The 20,719-nt window shown below is 39.7% G+C and overlaps 1 protein-coding gene across 1 annotated transcript in view; it reads right to left on the reverse strand.

The window, feature by feature from the left end:
* TRPM2 (transient receptor potential cation channel subfamily M member 2) overlaps positions 1-20,719 on the reverse strand; it is a 1,289,439-nt gene that overhangs the window by 826,835 nt on the left and 441,885 nt on the right. The window lies entirely within an intron of this gene.

A 20,719-nucleotide genomic window follows, 5' to 3' on the forward strand; every position in this document is an offset into this window, starting at 1 on the left:
ACTATTCAACTCATTAAGTTTTCCCTTTAAGTGCAGGGATACGGTGTGTTATATAACATCTATCTACTACTAATGTCCTGTTTGGACTTATTAACACCTTTTTTTCCCTGCGCCTACCAATTTACCTAAAACTTAACTTTTAATAATCATAACTAAACTTTTTTATTTGTGCTCCGACACATATTTAGTGATTTTAAATTTTCAGTTTCACTGGCCTTTTCTTTTTGTCTTTTGGAGCTTATTGTCAGTACTCTTTGCTGACTTCTTAAGACTCCTGCTTAATTTTGACACTCTATTACCATGCTGAGCTGCGCGCTTGCCCAGGATTATAATGGCATTGTGTCTAGTGTCTTCCTCTACACACTGGTTTCAGTGATAACTGTGTTAAAATTCAAGCCTCACGCTGCCCCCCGACATGTTTCGCCGTATCACGGCGTCCTCAGGGGTAAGGGCAGTGTTTGTGCGTGCTTTGCCTCACTTCCGGCTTATAAGACCTTTGTTAGTGATGCGTTGGTTGTGCGCCTTATTAGGGGCGTGACTAGCGTCTTCACTGGGCTTCTGATTGGATAGGCCATGGGGCTCGCTTTCATGACGAGCTGACTTCGCCCCTTGACGTCAGATGTTTTCCCTTTCTCTCGTTTTAATTGGTGCGAATCATTCTTGAGCGCTGCGCTTGTTTGTGACGTCGGAGCTCTCTCGGCTTCCGTGTTAATGCGCATGTCTTCACACTCTGTTCACGATCCGAACTCCACATCGCGCATGCCCAAGGACTTCACCTCCCACGATATTTCTACCCAGCTATTGCCCAGGTACTCTCCGCCATAGCCTATTGGCATTGTCATTCATCATTATGTTTTATGTCTCATTGTTCTCCAACACCATTAACTGTTTATCCGCAGGTATCCTCCGAATTTTTGTCATGTTATCTCCCTCGTTTAGAATCTACTTTCCAACTTATGGATTAGTTTTAAATCTAAAAATATCCCCCTTAATTTTGCTTATATTTCTGTGCATATCTATATTTGGATGAATTTTCTTGGGGAGTAGACTTGTTTATGATATTTGTCATCATCACTAAACTCCAAATTAATGGGGTAGGGATTATGATATAGGAGGTATATGGCCTTTGGGCTTTTTTGACTTAGATGGTTATTCTTGCCATGTCTTGCCATGACTTTAATTCTTCTTTAGATGATTTAGTTTCCAATTATTAGCGTGCCTAGCTCCATGGCATATTAGTAACACCCTGCTCTTTATTTCTCCTTTCCATTATATTCATCTCCTCGGATTTATTTATTTTTCCCTCCTCTATTTTTATTATTCTGTTGTTTACTCTAATTCTTTGTATAGTCCTCCCTTTATACACACCTCATTCTACAGATTGATGGCTCTTTCAGTAGTTTTTTTCTCCTTGTTTTAAATTATTTCTATTGTTATTATTATTGTTTTTATTGTTATTATGATATTTTTATTTTTTGTGGATTTGTTGGGGGATATCTTTATATTTTCAGTATTATTATTATAATGTTATTATTTTTTCTAGATTTGTTGGGGGATACCTCTTATATTTTCGGTCTAGCCTCTGTGAGGCTGCTCATTCTCTATACAATCTGTATCGTATTTTAATATCTATAGTTGTTTTTATATAATATTCTTATTTTCTTTCTTCGTTTTCTCAGGTATGGGTGACATCTTATAGGAAAGACGAGAACGTGAACCCCTCGTTCAACCTATTTGGGGACAGACTATTCAGCAGGTATATCCATTTAGTTTCCTCTTGTTGGAGTTTCTTGTCTATGTCCCCTTTTCGTGGTCCTGTTTTAACCTTCATGACTCCCCAAACTTTAATTTCTGTATTGTTTTCTTTGTGTTTTTCTCTCATATGTCTGGCTAAGCTGGTATCCTCACCAGTGCTTATACTGCTCAGATGTTTTGATATGCGCCTCCTCAGCTCTTGGATGGTCTTTCCTACATAAAACTTTGGGCATTCGCATTTAATGACATAGACTACTCCCTTTGTTTTGCAGTTAATATAGTCCCTAACTTCATAGTTTTTTCCATCCACTGGATTAGTAAATGTCTTCGTAGGTTTCATCCTACTACAGAATACGCAGTCCCCACATGGGTATGACCCATTGTGGGACAGCCAGGTAGTTTTTTTATTTTTACTTCCATGGGGTTGATAGTGACTGTGGACTAGTTTTTCTTTTAAATTTTGTCCTCTTCTGTAGGTTATGGCGGGATATTTAGGTATCACTTGTTGTAAATCTACATCATTTTGCAATATGTGCCAATGTTGTTTCAGTATTTTTTGTATAGCACTATGCTCGGTATCGTATGTTCCAATGCATCGTATAATTTTCGCTCCCTCATTTGTTTTTTTATCCATCAACAGGTCAAGTCTTTTTGTTTTCCTGGCCCTATTGTAGGCCCGATGTAGGCATTTCTTTGAGTATCCTCTCTCATAAAAACGTGAGTACAAGATGTTACACTCTTTTTGAAACGTTTCCTCGGTGGAGCAGTTCCGCCTGGCTCTGAGATACTGCCCCACCGGGATGCCCTTCTTCAGAGGGTCAGGGTGAAAACTCTGCCAGTGTAACAGGTTGTTTGTTGATGTTACTTTGCGATGTATTTCAGTTTGGATACTGCCATCAGGCTGCAGGTCAATTTTGAGGTCCAAAAAGTTCAATGTGCTTGTATGTATTTCGGCTGTAAACTTCATGCCTACTTGATTGTCGTTTAGTTGGCATACAAACTCATAAAATTGTGCTTCAGTGGCATCCCAAAAAATTAAAATATCGTCAATATAACGACCCCAAAATAATATGTGCTGTGTGTATTTTTCCATTGTGTCCGTGAATACTAGACGATCTTCCCACCACCCTAAAAATAAATTTGCATAACTTGGTGCACAAATCGTGCCCATAGCGGTGCCGGTGACCTGTAAATAATATTTGCCATTAAATAAAAAATAATTGTGCTCCAACAAAAATTTTAATAGTTATATAACAAAATTATTGTGCTCGTGATGTTGTGTTCCCTTTGTATTTAAGTAATATTGAACTGCCTGTATACCCAAATGATGTTGAATACTCGTATACAGTGCCACGACATCGAGACTAGCTATCAAGGTATATGAATTGACCTCAATTTCCTGCAACCTGATGACAGCATCCTTGGTGTCTTTCAAGTACGAGGGCAGAGTTTTGACAAATGGAGAAATGACCTGTTCCACATATTCACTTATACTCTCACATAGGCTTTGATTGCCTGAGACAATCGGTCTTCCTGGAATCGGTTCCCTTTGCTTATGAACTTTTGGAATGGCATAAAAGGTTGCTCTAGTTGGTTTTGGCCTGTACATAACTTTGTACTCTTCCTTTGTTATTAAGTTAGAATCTCTCACATTTTTCAGAAGTTTTTTTAGTTCTAATACATATTTCTCAGTGGGGTCTGATTTTAATTCCCTGTAGGTCTTTTTGTCATTCAGAAGTTCCATTATCATTTGTTCATAATCTTTCCTTTCTAGTAACACGACATTCCCTCCTTTATCCGAAGGTTTTATAACCAGATCATCATTTTATAGCCAGACCAAAAGAAAATTGGAGAGAGTACACAGATATATCTGAATCTGAAATTTCTGAAGTTGAAGGTAGTAACATGCAAACTATAGCAAAGCCCAAACGTAGACCTAAAAATAAGTTGCCATACTCACAGAGAAGATACCCACAAAAAAGTTCCACTACTAACACTAATTCAGGCACAAGTGGAAATACGACATGGGCAACCAACCAAGAACCTGGTCAAAATACCCAAGCACAATATTCACAATTCTTACAATTTCCACAGCCATCCTCCTTATCTATACCAACAAATGTTACCTTGCAGCCCCAAAATGGGATACAGGGGAATTTTTTAGGACAGGGGATGGGATTACGGGACAGGGAGAAGTGGGGCTACAATCAAAAAATGTAAACATAAGAACACTACAAACAGTAGAAGGAAATATTGACCCCAATGCTGGGGCAATGCAAATAATTAATAAAACAAAGACAAACCTCACTGCGGAACACACTAGTCTGATTCAAAAAGGCCTCTCCTTCACCCCAGCACAGAGTTTCAACTGTTTCCTGTGGGTGAAGGACATCAACCTGTTTGCCAGGAAGTTAGCACTACATAAGGAGTTTAACTCCAGAGAACAAGTAGAAATAAATCTACAATGACGCGAGAGAGAGGCAGTTGAGACACTTGAGTGCTTATGGAGGGAAGGAGAAGGCGAACCAGTAGCTCCAAGCCCACCTTTCAGCACCCTAACCCCCAAGTCCAAATTTACCCCCCCCCCCTTTTGGGAAATATGCAAACATCCAAACTTTTGTCGATGTAGTAACCAGAGACCTACAAAATATGAAAGCTCCAAAAAGGAATAAGTACAGTAATTTAAGTGAGGAAGAGCAGAGAGCTATGAAAGATTTAATGGAAAATGATGATCTGGTTATAAAACCTTCGGATAAAGGAGGGAATGTCGTGTTACTAGAAAGGAAAGATTATGAACAAATGATAATGGAACTTCTGAATGACAAAAAGACCTACAGGGAATTAAAATCAGACCCCACTGAGAAATATGTATTAGAACTAAAAAAACTTCTGAAAAATGCGAGAGATTCTAACTTAATAACAAAGGAAGAGTACAAAGTTATGTACAGGCCAAAACCAACTAGAGCAACCTTTTATGCCATTCCAAAAGTTCATAAGCAAAGGGAACCGATTCCAGGAAGACCGATTGTCTCAGGCAATCAAAGCCTATGTGAGAGTATAAGTGAATATGTGGAACAGGTCATTTCTCCATTTGTCAAAACTCTGCCCTCGTACTTGAAAGACACCAAGGATGCTGTCATCAGGTTGCAGGAAATTGAGGTCAATTCATATACCTTGATAGCTAGTCTCGATGTCGTGGCACTGTATACGAGTATTCAACATCATTTGGGTATACAGGCAGTTTAATATTACTTAAATACAAAGGGAACACAACATCACGAGCACAATAATTTTGTTATATAACTATTAAAATTTTTGTTGGAGCACAATTATTTTTTATTTAATGGCAAATATTATTTACAGGTCACCGGCACCGCTATGGGCACGATTTGTGCACCAAGTTATGCAAATTTATTTTTAGGGTGGTGGGAAGATCGTCTAGTATTCACGGACACAATGGAAAAATACACACAGCACATATTATTTTGGGGTCGTTATATTGACGATATTTTAATTTTTTGGGATGCCACTGAAGCACAATTTTATGAGTTTGTATGCCAACTAAACGACAATCAAGTAGGCATGAAGTTTACAGCCGAAATACATACAAGCACATTGAACTTTTTGGACCTCAAAATTGACCTGCAGCCTGATGGCAGTATCCAAACTGAAATACATCGCAAAGTAACATCAACAAACAACCTGTTACACTGGCAGAGTTTTCACCCTGACCCTCTGAAGAAGGGCATCCCGGTGGGGCAGTATCTCAGAGCCAGGCGGAACTGCTCCACCGAGGAAACGTTTCAAAAAGAGTGTAACATCTTGTACTCACGTTTTTATGAGAGAGGATACTCAAAGAAATGCCTACATCTGGCCTACAATATGGCCAGGAAAACAAAAAGACTTGACCTGTTGATGGATAAAAAAACAAATGAGGGAGCGAAAATTATACGATGCATTGGAACATACGATACCGAGCATAGTGCTATACAAAAAATACTGAAACGACATTGGCACATATTGCAAAATGATGTAGATTTACAACAAGTGATACCTAAATATCCCGCCATAACCTACAGAAGAGGACAAAATTTAAAAGAAAAACTAGTCCACAGTCACTATCAACCCCATGGAAGTAAAAATAAAAAAACTACCTGGCTGTCCCACAATGGGTCATACCCATGTGGGGACTGCGTATTCTGTAGTAGGATGAAACCTACGAAGACATTTACTAATCCAGTGGATGGAAAAAACTATGAAGTTAGGGACTATATTAACTGCAAAACAAAGGGAGTAGTCTATGTCATTAAATGCGAATGCCCAAAGTTTTATGTAGGAAAGACCATCCAAGAGCTGAGGAGGCGCATATCAAAACATCTGAGCAGTATAAGCACTGGTGAGGATACCAGCTTAGCCAGACATATGAGAGAAAAACACAAAGAAAACAATACAGAAATTAAAGTTTGGGGAGTCATGAAGGTTAAAACAGGACCACGAAAAGGGGACATAGACAAGAAACTCCAACAAGAGGAAACTAAATGGATATACCTGCTGAATAGTCTGTCCCCAAATGGGTTGAACGAGGGGTTCACGTTCTCGTCTTTCCTATAAGATGTCACCCATACCTGAGAAAACGAAGAAAGAAAATAAGAATATTTATATAAAAACAACTATAGATATTAAAATACGATACAGATTGTATAGAGAATGAGCAGCCTCACAGAGGCTAGACCGAAAATATAAGAGGTATCCCCCAACAAATCTAGAAAAAATAATAACATTATAATAATAATACTGAAAATATAAAGATATCCCCCAACAAATCCACAAAAAATAAAAATATCATAATAACAATAAAAACAATAATAATAACAATAGAAATAATTTAAAACAAGGAGAAAAAAACTACTGAAAGAGCCATCAATCTGTAGAATGAGGTGTGTATAAAGGGAGGACTATACAAAGAATTAGAGTAAACAACAGAATAATAAAAATAGAGGAGGGAAAAATAAATAAATCCGAGGAGATGAATATAATGAAAAGGAGAAATAAAGAGCAGGGTGTTACTAATATGCCATGGAGCTAGGCACGCTAATAATTGGAAACTAAATCATCTAAAGAAGAATTAAAGTCATGGCAAGACATGGCAAGAATAACCATCTAAGTCAAAAAAGCCCAAAGGCCATATACCTCCTATATCATAATCCCTACCCCATTAATTTGGAGTTTAGTGATGATGACAAATATCATAAACAAGTCTACTCCCCAAGAAAATTCATCCAAATATAGATATGCACAGAAATATAAGCAAAATTAAGGGGGATATTTTTAGATTCAAAACTAATCCATAAGTTGGAAAGTAGATTCGAAACGAAGGAGACAACATGACAAAAATTCGGAGGATACCTGCGGATAAACAGTTAATGGAGTTGGAGAACAACGAGACATAAAACTAATGATGAATGACAATGCCAATAGGCTATGGCGGAGAGTACCTGGGCAATAGGTAAATAGTAAAAGACGGGTCCCGGAGACAAGCAGAGTCCTCTTATCACTCTTCTTTATTGTTCATATAAAAGATTTGACAGACATCATCACCCCCTCATAACAAGACGTTGACGCGTTTCGGGTAGACACCCTTAATCGTAACGCTATGCCAAGTGTAGCCCCACTATTTAAAAGAGTTTGAGTCCACCACCCCCCAGCTGCGGGGAGGGAGTCTCCCACTCTATAGGTTGCCACATACGAGAACACACCTCTTCGTTTTCTCAATCAAATCCACCTATAATTGTTAACACACTGTGCGGGCCTGACAATGGGTAAATTAACCCTGGAGGTACCACTAGATCCAATTTCTTAGTCAAAACCGCACAGTGTGAACACACCATCATTGATGGAAAGGTGTATAATACAAATTCAAACATAAAACAAAAACGAACAAAATATGACCCTCAGTAGTAAAGATAATTATTGTTTGCAACATCAAGCGGAATAGAGTAAACAGTTAATTTGCCAACATTGTAGATCTTAACAGTGTACAAATAAACCGATGTTCCCTAAGGCAACCTGCAAGCGATCCCAATGTTATCTCATACAGCAAAGTATGTATATAGCGCTGTTCTGTGCCCATACATCAGAACACTATAGGTATGTCAGCATAGACACCTGATTCGACCGTTCAGCGGCGGACAGAGAAACCGCCCCGTGTGATCAAGATCTTATAGAATGACGAGCAGAGATGTGCACAAAACCGGACGATCCAAGCAATGTTTTGCATTTCAATTGTTGAACAGAACCTTATGGATAATAGTATCTTTATCATACCCGTTAAATTAGGGTGGTTAATATTTCACTGATATACATAGGTCAGTTCTTTTTTCAAATTCAGACCCGCTGGAACTCGAGTAGCTAGCCTAAAAATCCAGAAGGCTTCCCTAAGGAGGATTTTTTTCCGGTGATCGCCACCTCTTTTGGGGGCCACAACTCTCTCAATGGCAAATGCTTTGAAAAATGACACCTTACGGGCATGTTTTTGTATGAAATGTCGCGCCACATTTGAGATATTTAAAATGTTAGGGTTGCTGATATAATTTAGGTGTTCAAGAATTCGGCTTTTAAACTTGCGAGATGTGCTGCCCACATACATTAGATCACAATGCATACATTTGATTACATAGATGACACCTTCTGTATTACAATTTATATAGCTACGGATAGGAAATTTGTATGTGTGATCTGAATTTTCAAATATTTTTGTAGGCAGCACATAATCACAAGTTTTACAGGGGTTACCCCCACATTTGGTGAATCCTTTGTAGATGAGCCAATTTGGTTTAAAATTGGTTCGTGTACCGGCGGCGGTGAACAGAGATGGGGACAGCGAGCAGGACAGAGTAGTTGCCTTTCTTGACACAATTCTGCATCCTGATTTGAGAGCTTGATACAGAATGTTGTCCTCATATAATATAGGTAAACATTTCTTTATTACAGAGCTAATTGCATTAAATTCGCTACTGTAAGTTAAGGATAGAGTGGGAACTCTGTTCTGGTTGCTGTCCCCACCCCCCACATCGCCGGCAGCAAACCCATTACCAGACCTATCCTCTGGCTTCCCAAAAAGCATATCTTTCCTTCTTTTTTGTAATGCCAGATCTCTCCCTCTTTTAATCATCCAGGCTGGATAATTTCTATCCCTCAGTCTCTTCTCCACCTTGCTGAATTCTTCTTCCAGTCTGTCTCTATCACTACAATTTCTGACTGTGCGTGTAAATTCACCCACAGGAATTGCTCTGATGGTATGTATGGGATGGTGACTTTTGGCAATAGCTGGGCAATACCTGGGCAATAGCTGGGTAGAAATATCGTGGGAGGTGAAGTCCTTGGGCATGCGCGATGTGGAGTTCGGATCGTGAACAGAGTGTGAAGACATGCGCATTAACACGGAAGCCGAGAGAGCTCCGACGTCACAAACAAGCGCAGCGCTCAAGAATGATTCGCACCAATTAAAACGAGAGAAAGGGAAAACATCTGACGTCAAGGGGCGAAGTCAGCTCGTCATGAAAGCGAGCCCCATGGCCTATCCAATCAGAAGCCCAGTGAAGACGCTAGTCACGCCCCTAATAAGGCGCACAACCAACGCATCACTAACAAAGGTCTTATAAGCCGGAAGTGAGGCAAAGCACGCACAAACACTGCCCTTACCCCTGAGGACGCCGTGATACGGCGAAACATGTCGGGGGGCAGCGTGAGGCTTGAATTTTAACACAGTTATCACTGAAACCAGTGTGTAGAGGAAGACACTAGACACAATGCCATTATAATCCTGGGCAAGCGCGCAGCTCAGCATGGTAATAGAGTGTCAAAATTAAGCAGGAGTCTTAAGAAGTCAGCAAAGAGTACTGACAATAAGCTCCAAAAGACAAAAAGAAAAGGCCAGTGAAACTGAAAATTTAAAATCACTAAATATGTGTCGGAGCACAAATAAAAAAGTTTAGTTATGATTATTAAAAGTTAAGTTTTAGGTAAATTGGTAGGTGCAGGGAAAAAAAGGTATTAATAAGTCCAAACAGGACATTAGTATGATAAGACTATTCACTCACAACAACGAATATTCTTCTCATAACACTGTGCAACTAATAGAGGTTGCTGTTCCTGAGTCATGATTCATGAATCATGACTCATGAAAAAGCACCCTCTATTAGTTGCATAGTGTTATGACAAGGCTATTCGCTGAGATCATATTTGTGAGATTTATATTGCTTTATATTAGTTTTTTTGAATATTCATAATATTTTAAAAAACGAATATATAGCAATATAGTGAATATTATGTAATAATTATGCAGTAAGTCAGTGACAGTATCTGACACTGGAAAAGCTGGGAAATAACAGTGTAGATTATCTAGCTTTCCCAGTGTCAGATTTTATCGCTAAGTTTTTACCCAGCTTTCCCAGTGTCAGCTATCATCCTAGTGTAAATCGCAAATATTCTAATGGCAAATTTTTATAGCGAATATGCAAAAGGCTACACTAATAAGCTTGTCATAATACTCAGTCTAATATTCTTGTCAGAAGACTATGAAACCAATAGATGGCGCTGTTGAGTTATGAACAGCACCCTCTATTGGTTTCATAGTTTTCTGACAAGAATATTAGTCTTGTCATAAGACTGTGAAACCAAAAGAGAGAGATGTTCATAATTCAATAGTGCTATCTATTGGTTTTCATAGTCTTATGACAGCTGAAAAACAAGGCAGATTCTACTCATTTGCATGTCTTTCCCATAGGTCCATGTTTATGCAGATGAGTTTTTACATGACAAAAATGTATAGAAAGGTTATTGAATATTATGTTAGGACAATCAGAAAACATTTTGTCGCCCTTATGATATTGATCTAGGTGTGCAGGTCCACCCAAGCCATCTAACAGATGCAAAATAACTTTCAGGTTTACTAGTTCTCAGTCAGATAAGAACTGGTTTGGAATATCTCATAGTGCACAAGGCTGCCATTGTAAGGTATGCTGGCTGTTATCTGTCTCATGGCTAGATTGGGCACATACATAGCTTTTAGCATATAGCCTTTGTGTGGTTGTCTGTCGTATGTCGTACATAATAGGAGTCTAAGACACATCCACCTATCCTCCTAATGCTGTTTCCAAACAATTTTGATGAGGTTTCCATCATTTCTAACCTTATTTTATGAACCAGACACACTTCTTTTCTGAGCAGGGGGTGACTAGGGTTCTCCCATTAGCTTCCATTGTGCTCGGTAGAACACATAAGCATACCGATGTGTTCGGCCAGAGCACTCGAGCCCTTTGGTGCTCGCTCAACACTAATAGTAATACCTCCTAAAAGAGTTATTACTTTACATTTTCCATATGTCTACTTCGTATTTAGATAATTTTGTAAATTACATTTTCTTTTTTTGGGATGGTAGAAGACTTAGAAGCAAATCTTGAAATTTTTAATAGGCTTACATAATAGAAACCACCCTTAAATCGCCCTATTTTAGAAACTACACCCCTCAAGGTATTCAAAACTGATTTTACAAACTTTGTTAAACTTTTAGGTGTTTCACAAGAATTAAAGGAAAGTGTAGATGAAATTTCAGAATTTCACTTTTTTGGTAGATTTTTCATTTTAACGCATTTTACAGAAACCCCATTTGTGATTGTAAACTGCTGTATAGGCACACGGCAGGTCGCAGAAGGAAAGAGTAATTTTAAGTTGCCATGTCACATTTGAAGATCCCTTGATGCACCCCCTGTAGTAGAAACTCCCCAAAAATTACTCCATTTTGGAAACTACAGGATAAGGTGGCTGTTAGTTGGTACTATTTTAGGGTACACATGATTTTTGGTTGCTCTATATTATACTTTTTGAGAGGCAAGGTAACAAAAAATAGCTGTTTTGGAACCGTTTTTATTTTTTTATTTTATTTGCAATGTTCACCTTACAGTTTAGATCATTTGCTGTTTCTATAGTTGAGGTTGTTACGGACACGACTATCAAATATGACTACTTTTTTGGTTTCAGTTTTACATAATAAAGCATAAAAAAAATAAAAGATTTTTTAGTGTCTCCATATTCTGAAACCTACGGTGTTCACCTGAGGGGTTAGGTCATGTGATGCATCACATTATTATGTACGTGGTGATGCCTAATATGTACACTTTTTTTATTTACTTAAGTTTTACACAATAACAGCATTTTTTAAACAAAAAAAAGTTTTTTTAGTGCCTCCATATTTTGAGAGCCATATTTTATATGATTTTTTGTGTGATTGTCCTAGGTAGCGTAATTTTTTTTTTGCAGGATGATATATTGGTTTGATTGGTATGATTTCGGGGTGCGTATGACTTTTTAATTGCTTTTTGTAATGTACGGTGACTAGAGTTGAGCGGACACCTGGATGTTCGGGACACAAACTTGACCCGAACCCGAACCCCATTGAAGTCAATGGGGACCCAAACTTTTGAACACTAAAATGGCAGCAAAATGTGGTTAAGAGCATGGCAAGTGCTCTGCAAACAAAAGTGGATAGGGAAATGACTTTAAATAACATAGAATGCGTAAAATAAAAAAAATTATAATCTTGATCTAGGAGGACAAGGGCCATATGGAGTAGGATGTTGAGGAGGCAGTGATTGTGGTGGTGTAGGTGGACGCGGCGGTGGAGGAGGAGGAGGAAGCCTATACTGGTTTTTGGTTTTAATTATTTTTTATTTTTTTAAATTAGGGTACACCCTAAAACATTGGGAAATATAAACTGTGATAACCCCCTCCAATCGTGCTAAACGAACATTCAGACAATACACTGGCACCTCCAAGTCATAAAGGGCAAGCTCAGGCCATGTGCCCAATTTGGAGACCCAGAAGTTGAAAGGACAGACCCATCAGTCAGTACATGTAGATGTACTGACTGTTCACAATCCACTTGGATATCTTCTCTATCAACTTTTGATGTTTTTTTTTCTGCGCCTACCATGTTGATCACGGTTAAATGCGAATCGGGGTTCCACCCCGGAGAGGAAGCGTGAGAACTGGATACCACATCCAAGGGAGGTTAATTGTTTGAAGTTAAATGTGATCAAGCAGAAAAGTGGGACAAATTATTAAAGCGCAAATGTGCGACAAGTTGTTAAAGTTTAAGCGTTGAATGAAAGGAGGGGGCGTGGGTCAAAAAAGATCATTTTTTAATTTAAATTCCTGTCACCTGCAGAGCAGGGGTTTGTATACAGCAAAATTGGTAAAATGTCGCCCAAAAATTTAACAGACAAATTAGTGATTTTTTTTTTTACCTGTCTACTATGTAGAGCAGTGGTATATCACAGCTAAAATTTGGTGAGTTTCACCCGAAAATGTAACAGACAGATTAGGGAAATGACAAAAATAAAATAAAATATGTACAAATAAAAAAAAAATTATCTTAATTTATGAGGTGGAGGTCCATATGAAGTAGGAGTTTGAGGAGGCGGTGGACATAGCGGTGTAGGTGGAAGCGGTGTAGGTGGTGTAGGTGGAGGAGGATGAGGTAGCCAACACTGTTTTTTGGTTTACATTTTTTATTTATTTTTTTATTTTATAGGGTACACTCCAAAAGAGTGGGAAATATCCAAAATGCAACAATGAGCAATTGTGCTGTATTATAACAATGAGTGGGTAAGGACGGTATACATTTCTATTCTACACAAGGTACGGACAAGTCCTGTGGGATCCATGCCTGGTTCATTTTAATAAATGTGAGCTTGTCCACATTGACTGTGGACAGTTGGCTGCGCTTGTCTGTGATAACGCCCCCTGCCGTACTAAACACACGTTCAGATGATACACTGGCTGCAGGGCAGGTCAGCACCTTCAAGGCGTATAGGGAAAGCTCAGGCCATGTGCCCAATTTGGAGACCCAGAAGCTGAAGGGGGCATACCCGTCATTCAGTACGTATAGGCGTGTGCACACGTGTAGGCGTGTAAACACATACTGCTCCACCATGTTGCTGAAATGCTGCCTCCTGCTAAGACGTTTCATATCAGCTGGTGGTGCTGGTTGTTGTGGTGTGCTGACAAAGCTTTTCCACATTTCGGCCATGCTAACCGTGCCTTCTAAGGTGCTGGCGGTGCCTCAGCTGCGTTGGCCACCTCTTCCTCCTCCTCTGCCTTCGCCTTGTGCTTCCACTGTGCATCCGCTGTCAGGTGGGAATGCCACCAGCAGCGCGTCTACAAGAGTGCGCTAGTACTCACGCATCTCACGATCACGCTCCAGTGACGGAATTAAAGATGGTACGTTGTCCTTGTAACAGGGATCCAGTAGCGTGGCCACCAAGTAATCAGCACAAGTTAGAATATGGGCAACTCGGTGGTCATTGCGGAGGCTGCCCAGAGGCAGTGACAAGCTGTCCGCTGTGGGAGGTGTATCGTCTGTGTCCTCTGTATTCCCCCAGCCACGCACCAGTGATGGCCATGAGCTGGTTTGGGTGCCACCCTGCTGTAAACATGGTTTCTCCTCCTCCATCTCCTCATCCTCCACCTCATCATCCGTCTCCACCAGACAGAATTTTAAAGGTTAATAATGTTGAAATGCTGGCATTCAGGGCCAGGGATCGCGGGTGGGTAGGGGGGTACTTCCTCTTCCGCTCTAGTGTTTGGAAGATGGAGAGCTGAACGCTTCCATGGGACATTGTGGAGATGCTTGGTGACCAAGGTGGTGATGTTGCTGGCAGATCCTCTGTTTGTGGGGTGGCAGGTGCCACTGTCACTCCAGAGGTGGATGAAGAGGCCAAGGCTGCAGCAGAAGAGGAAGCAGGAGGAGTCTGTCTATTCCACTGCAGCTCGTGCTTTGCACTTAGATGCCTGGTCGTCCTGGACATTTATGCCTAGTTTCAGGCTCTGATTGCACAGAGTGCAAACCACTCGTGTCTTGTTGTCAGCACATTGTCTGAAGAACTGACATGCTAGGGAACTTCTTGGAGCTGGCTTTGGTGTGCTCCCTCCCTTGCTGCCATGCGCAGTAGTAGGCATACTGTCTAGGGGACAACCGCTCTGCTTTTGCCCCCTGCTCCCTCTTCTGCTGTGCTGGTGGCTCTGTGCGAACACCGCTTTTTCATCCATACTACACAGGTCACTCGCATGACCTTAATTCCATGTAGGGTCGAGGACCTCATCATCCTCCACATCATCTTCCACCCAGTCTTTACCCCTGCCCTCCTTGTCGGTCTTCACACTTTCGAAAGCAACAGCAGTTGGCATCTGTGTTTTGTCATCATATGAGACGTGCTGCGGTGGTCCTCTCATGTACTCATCTTGAAAAAATAAGTGGTTGGGCATCGGTGCACTCAATCTCTTCCACTTCTGGGGCAGGGCTAGGTGGATGGACCTGGGAAACCCTGCTAACAGAGTCATCAAAAAGCAGAAGAGAATGCTGCATGACTTGGGATCAGACTGCTTGGCTGATTTTCAAGGGGGTGAGGAGAAAGACTGATGGACATCAGCTGCAGGTGCTAACTCTAATCTATCAGCAGGAGACTGGGTGGGAGACAATGTGAAGGAACTGGAGGCACTATCAGCAACCCAATCTACATCCTATCAACTGTACTTGTTCTGGCCTCACCATTCGTAGAGCCGCATTAGGCCCGGCCAAATAACGCTGAAGTTTCTGTCGCATACTCACACCTAAGGAAGGTCACAGATCGACCACATCCTCTACCTGCAACAGGAGCTCCACCAGCAGCACCACGACCGGGGCCAGGTCCCTTATTTGACGCTCTCCTCATATTTCTCAAATTTAGGATCTTGCACAAAATGTGTGTTTTTTTTTAATAACCGAATAGAACACCAGTATCTAACGCGTGTATCTCACTCTGACAGATGAAGAATAGGCCCCTGATGTACGGTATTGCCAAAAATGGGTGTTTTATAAACCCAGAATATTATTGTAGTATTCCGAGATTGTATGTCAAACTAATAAATGCAGCATAGGCCCCAGATGTAGGGGATTGCCAAAAATGGGTGTTTTTTTATACCCAGAATTTTATTGCACTATTTCAAGCTTGTATATCATACTGACAGATGCAGCATAGGCTGCAAAATTAAGTATTTTGCCCAAAATGGGAGTTTTTTTTTTAAATAGCAGAATATAACACCAGTATCTAACGCTTGTATCTCACACTGACAGATGGAGCAAAGGCTCTAAATTAATTTTTTTGTCCAAAATAGGTGTTTTTCCTATAACACAATAGAACACGAGTATCCAATGCAAGTATTTCACACTGACAGATGCAGCAAAGGCCTCAGATTTATTAATTATTTTGTGCAAAATTGGTGTTTTTCAAATAACAATGCAAAACCAGTATGCAGCATAGGCTGCAAAATTAAGTATTTTGCTCAAAATAGTTTTTTTTAAATTTTTATAACAGAATAGAACACCAGTATCTAACGTGTGTATCTCACACTGACAGATGCAGCAAATGCTGCAAAATTAGTTTTTTGCCCAAAATTAGTTTTTTGCCCAAAATTAGTGTTTTTTTAATAACAGAATAGAAAACCAGTATCTGACACGTGTATCTCACACTGACAGATGCAGCAAAAGCTGCAGATTTATTATTTTGCCCAAAATGGGTGTTTTTCTTATAACAGAATAGAACACTAGTATCTAATGTGTGTATTTCATACTGACAGATGCAGCAAAGGCCTCAGATGTATTAATTATTTGCTCAAAATTGGTGTTTTCTCAAATAACAGAATGCAAAACCAGTATATAATGAGTGTATCTCACACTGACAGATGCAGCAAAGGCAGCAAATTTTGATTTGTGTCCAAAATTTGTGTTTTTTTAAACCCAGAAAATTATTGAAGTATTTCAAGCTTGTATTTCAGGCTGACAAATGCTGCAAAGGCACCAGATGTAGGGTGTTGCCAAAAATGAGTGTTTTTTTTTTTTTAAAACAGAAAATTTTTGCAGTATTTCCAGCTTGTATGTCACACAAATGCAGCATAGGCTGCACAATTAAGTATTTTGCCTAAAATTTGTGTTTTTTTAGTAACAGAATAGAACACCAATATCTACTACGCGTTTATCTCAAACTGACAGATGCAGCAAAGGCTGCAAATTCTTTTTCCCAAAATGTTTTTTTTTTTTTTTATAACAGAATAGAACACCAGTATTTAATGTGTGTATCTCACATTGACAGATGAAGCATAGGCCCCTGATGTAGTGTATTGGCAAAAATTTGTCTTTTATTAAACCCAGAAGATTATTTCAGTATTTCAAGCTTGTATGTCACACTAACAAAAGCAACATGGGCCCCAGATGTAGGGGATTGCCAAAAATTGGTGTTTTAAAAAAAAAAATAGAATATTATTTCCGTATTTCAAGAATGTATCTCACATTGACAGATGCAGCATAGGCTGCAAAACTAAGTATTTTGCCCAAAATGGGTGTTTTTTTTATAATAACAGAATAGAACTAGGGTTGAGCGAACACGAACTGTAAAGTTCTGGGTTCGTACTTTAGGATTTTTGGACCCCGGACCAGAACCCGAACATTTCAGTGAAAGTTCCGGTTCGGTGGTCTTCGAGTTAATGGAGTTTTTTGAAAGGCTGCAGAGCAGCCAATCAACAAGCGTTTAACTCGTGTGCCCTTAAAAGCCATCACAGCCATGGCAACTAATGGCATGGCTGTGGTTGGCCAGTGCAGCATGTGACCCAGCCTCTATATAAGCTGGAGTCACGTAGCGCTGCACATCACTCTGCTGTGGTTAGTGTAGGGATAGGATGCTGATGCTTTGAAGGAGAGAATAGGGCAGAATCTTTAATCTGAAGTGCTTGTTAACTCAGCGATCTACATAAATTTAGTTTTGTTTGCAGTACACAATCTTTTTACCGTGCCCTGAGCCCAGTGACCCAGAAGAAAAAACTTTTTGGGTGGTGGCGGACATTTTATGCAAGTTCTGTGCACCAGCACAGAATATGTGCATTTGTGACATTCAAATAGAAGCTTGAAATACTGCAATTATATTCTGATTTAAAAAAAGCACCTATTTTTGGCAAGGCCCTACATCTGTGGCCTTTGCAGCATTTGTCTGTGTGCAATTTAAGCTTGAAATACTGCAATAATTTTCTGGGTTTTAAAAAACATCCTTTTTGGGCACAATACTAAATCTTACAGCCCTGGTTGCATCTGTCAGAATTAAATACAAATACAAGTGTTAGATACTGCTGTCATATTCTACATAGTAACATAGTAACATAGTACATAAGGCCGAAAAAAGACATTTGTCCATCCAGTTCGGCCTGTCATCCTGCAAAAAAAATAAAAAAAAGTAGAAGCCAATTTTCCCCACTTTAGGGGAATAAAAAATTCCTTCACGACTCCAATCAGGCAATCAGAATAACTCCATGAATCAACGACCCCTCTGTAATAGCTATATCCTGTAATATTATTACACTCCAGAAATACATCCAAGCCCCTCTTGAATTCCTTTATTCTACTCACCATCACCACCTCCTCAGGCAGAGAGTTCCATAGTCTCACTGCTCTTACCATAAAGAATCCTTTTCTATGTTTGTGTACAAACCGTTTTTCCTCCAGAAGCAGAGGATGTTCCCTCATCACAGTCACAGTCCTGGGCATAAATAGATGATGGGATAGATCTCTATACTGACCCCTGATATATTTATACATATTAATTAGATCTCCCCTCAGTCGTCTTTCTTCTAAAGTGAATAACCCTAATTCTGTTTAGGGCAGAATTCTTATTTTGAAGCATTTGCTGCATCTGTCATTTTTAAATACAAGCTTGAAATACTTCAATAATTTTCTCAGTTTTAAAAGACACCCGTTTTTGGCAATACCCTCCATCTAGGGCTTATGCAGGTTTTGTCAGTGTGCAATTTAAGCATGAAATGCTGCAATAATTTTCAGGGTTTTAAAAAAAACACCCTTTTTGGGCAAAATACTAAATTTTACAGCCCTTGTTGCATCCTCCAGTGTGAAATACAAGCGTTAGATACTGCTATTATGTTATGTTATTAAAAAAACACCCATTTAGGACAAAATACTAAATTTGCGGCCTTGGCTGCATCTGTCAGCGTGAATAAATGCGTCACCTACAGTTATTCTATTCTATTATTTGAAAAACACCCATTTTGGGCCAAATACAAAATTTGCGGCCTTGGCTGCATCTGTCTGTGTGAAATACATGCATTATAAACTGGAGTTCTATTCTGTTATTAAAAACAAAAAGACCATTTTGGGCAAAATACTAAATTTGCAGCCTTGGCGACAAAGTTAGAGGTAGGTGGAGAGTCCTTAAAAATGATTTCAGGGATTTAGGTCAAAAGCTGAGGGCAAGGACCTCAAAGGTAGTATTTTCCAAAATACTGCCTGTACCACGAGCCACACAAGAAAGGCAATGGGAGATTAGGGAGATTAACAAGTGGCTCAAGAACTGGTGTAGGAAGGAGGGGTTTGGGTTCCTGGAGAACTGGGCCGATTTTTCTATCGGCTACAGGCTCTATCGTAGGGACGGGCTGCACCTCAATGGGGAAGGGGCAGCTGTGCTGGGGAGAAAGATGGCTAGAAGGTTGGAGGAGTGTTTAAACTAAGGACTGGGGGGAGGGTAATTACGTTATAGGAGGGGAAGATAGTGCAGATAGAGACCGGGGGCAAGGTAATGGGACTGGGGGAGGAATAGAAGGAGGGACTAGAACAGTTCAGAAGGAAAGGTGTAGGGTAAAAAATATACATAAACCTCTCAAATGTATGTATACTAATGCCAGAAGCCTGACTAATAAAACTGGTGAACTGGAATTAGTGATGTGTGAGGAGAACTATGACATAGTGGGAATAACTGAGACATGGCTGGATGATAGCTATGACTTGGCGGTTAATGTACAAGGTTACAGTCTGTTTAGAAAGGATCGTCAAAACCGGAGAGGGGGAGGGGTCTGCCTTTATGTAAAGTCCGGTTTAAAGCCCACACTCCGCGAAGATATAAGTGAGGGACATGAACATGTGGAGTCAGTGTGGGTAGAGATACATGGAGCTAAAAACAACAATAAATTACTAATAGGAGTTTACTATAAACCACCTAATATACCAGAGTCCACAGAAAATCTACTACTAAACGAGATAGACGAGGCGGCAAATCATAATGAGGTGGTTATTATGGGGGACTTCAACTACCCAGATATAGACTGGGAAACTGAAACTTGTATATCTCATAAGGGAAACAGATTCTTGGCAATAACCAAAGACAATTACCTCTCCCAACTGGTTCAGGACCCGACTAGAGGGATGGCCATACTGGACTTAGTATTAACCAATAGGCCCGACAGAACAACAGACGTGCAGGTTGGGGGACACCTGGGAAATAGTGACCATAAAGTAATAACCTTCCAATTATCATTCAAAAGAACGTTTCTACAGGGAGGAACAAAAATACCAAACTTCAAAAAAGCTAAATTTAGACAACTAAGAGAGGCCATAGGCCAAACTAACTGGGACAAAGTCCTCAAAAATAAAAATACAGCCACAAAATGGGATATCTTTAAAAACATCCTAAAATCTCATTGTGAGAGGTACATACAGTATGGTAATAAAAGGTTAAGGAACAAAAAGAAACCAATGTGGATAAATAGAACTGTAAAGAAAGCAATAAATGACAAAAAGAAAGCATATCATTCACTGAAACAGGAGGGGAGCACGGAAGCACTGAAAAACTATAAGGAAAAAAATAGAACATGTAAAAAACAAATAAAAGCGGCCAAACTAGAGACCGAGAGATTAATTGCCAAAGAGAGTAAAACTAACCCTAAAATGTTCTTCAATTACATAAATGTTAAAAAGTATAAATCTGAAGGTGTCGGCCCTTTAAAGAGTAATGAGGGGGAAGTCACAGAGAGCGATGAGGAGAAAGCAAAGCTGTTAAATATTTTTTTTCTCCAATGTATTCACTGAGGAAAATAA

This window comes from Bufo gargarizans, chromosome 8 (genome assembly GCF_014858855.1).
Source record: "Bufo gargarizans isolate SCDJY-AF-19 chromosome 8, ASM1485885v1, whole genome shotgun sequence".
In the NCBI taxonomy this organism is placed as follows: domain Eukaryota; kingdom Metazoa; phylum Chordata; class Amphibia; order Anura; family Bufonidae; genus Bufo; species Bufo gargarizans.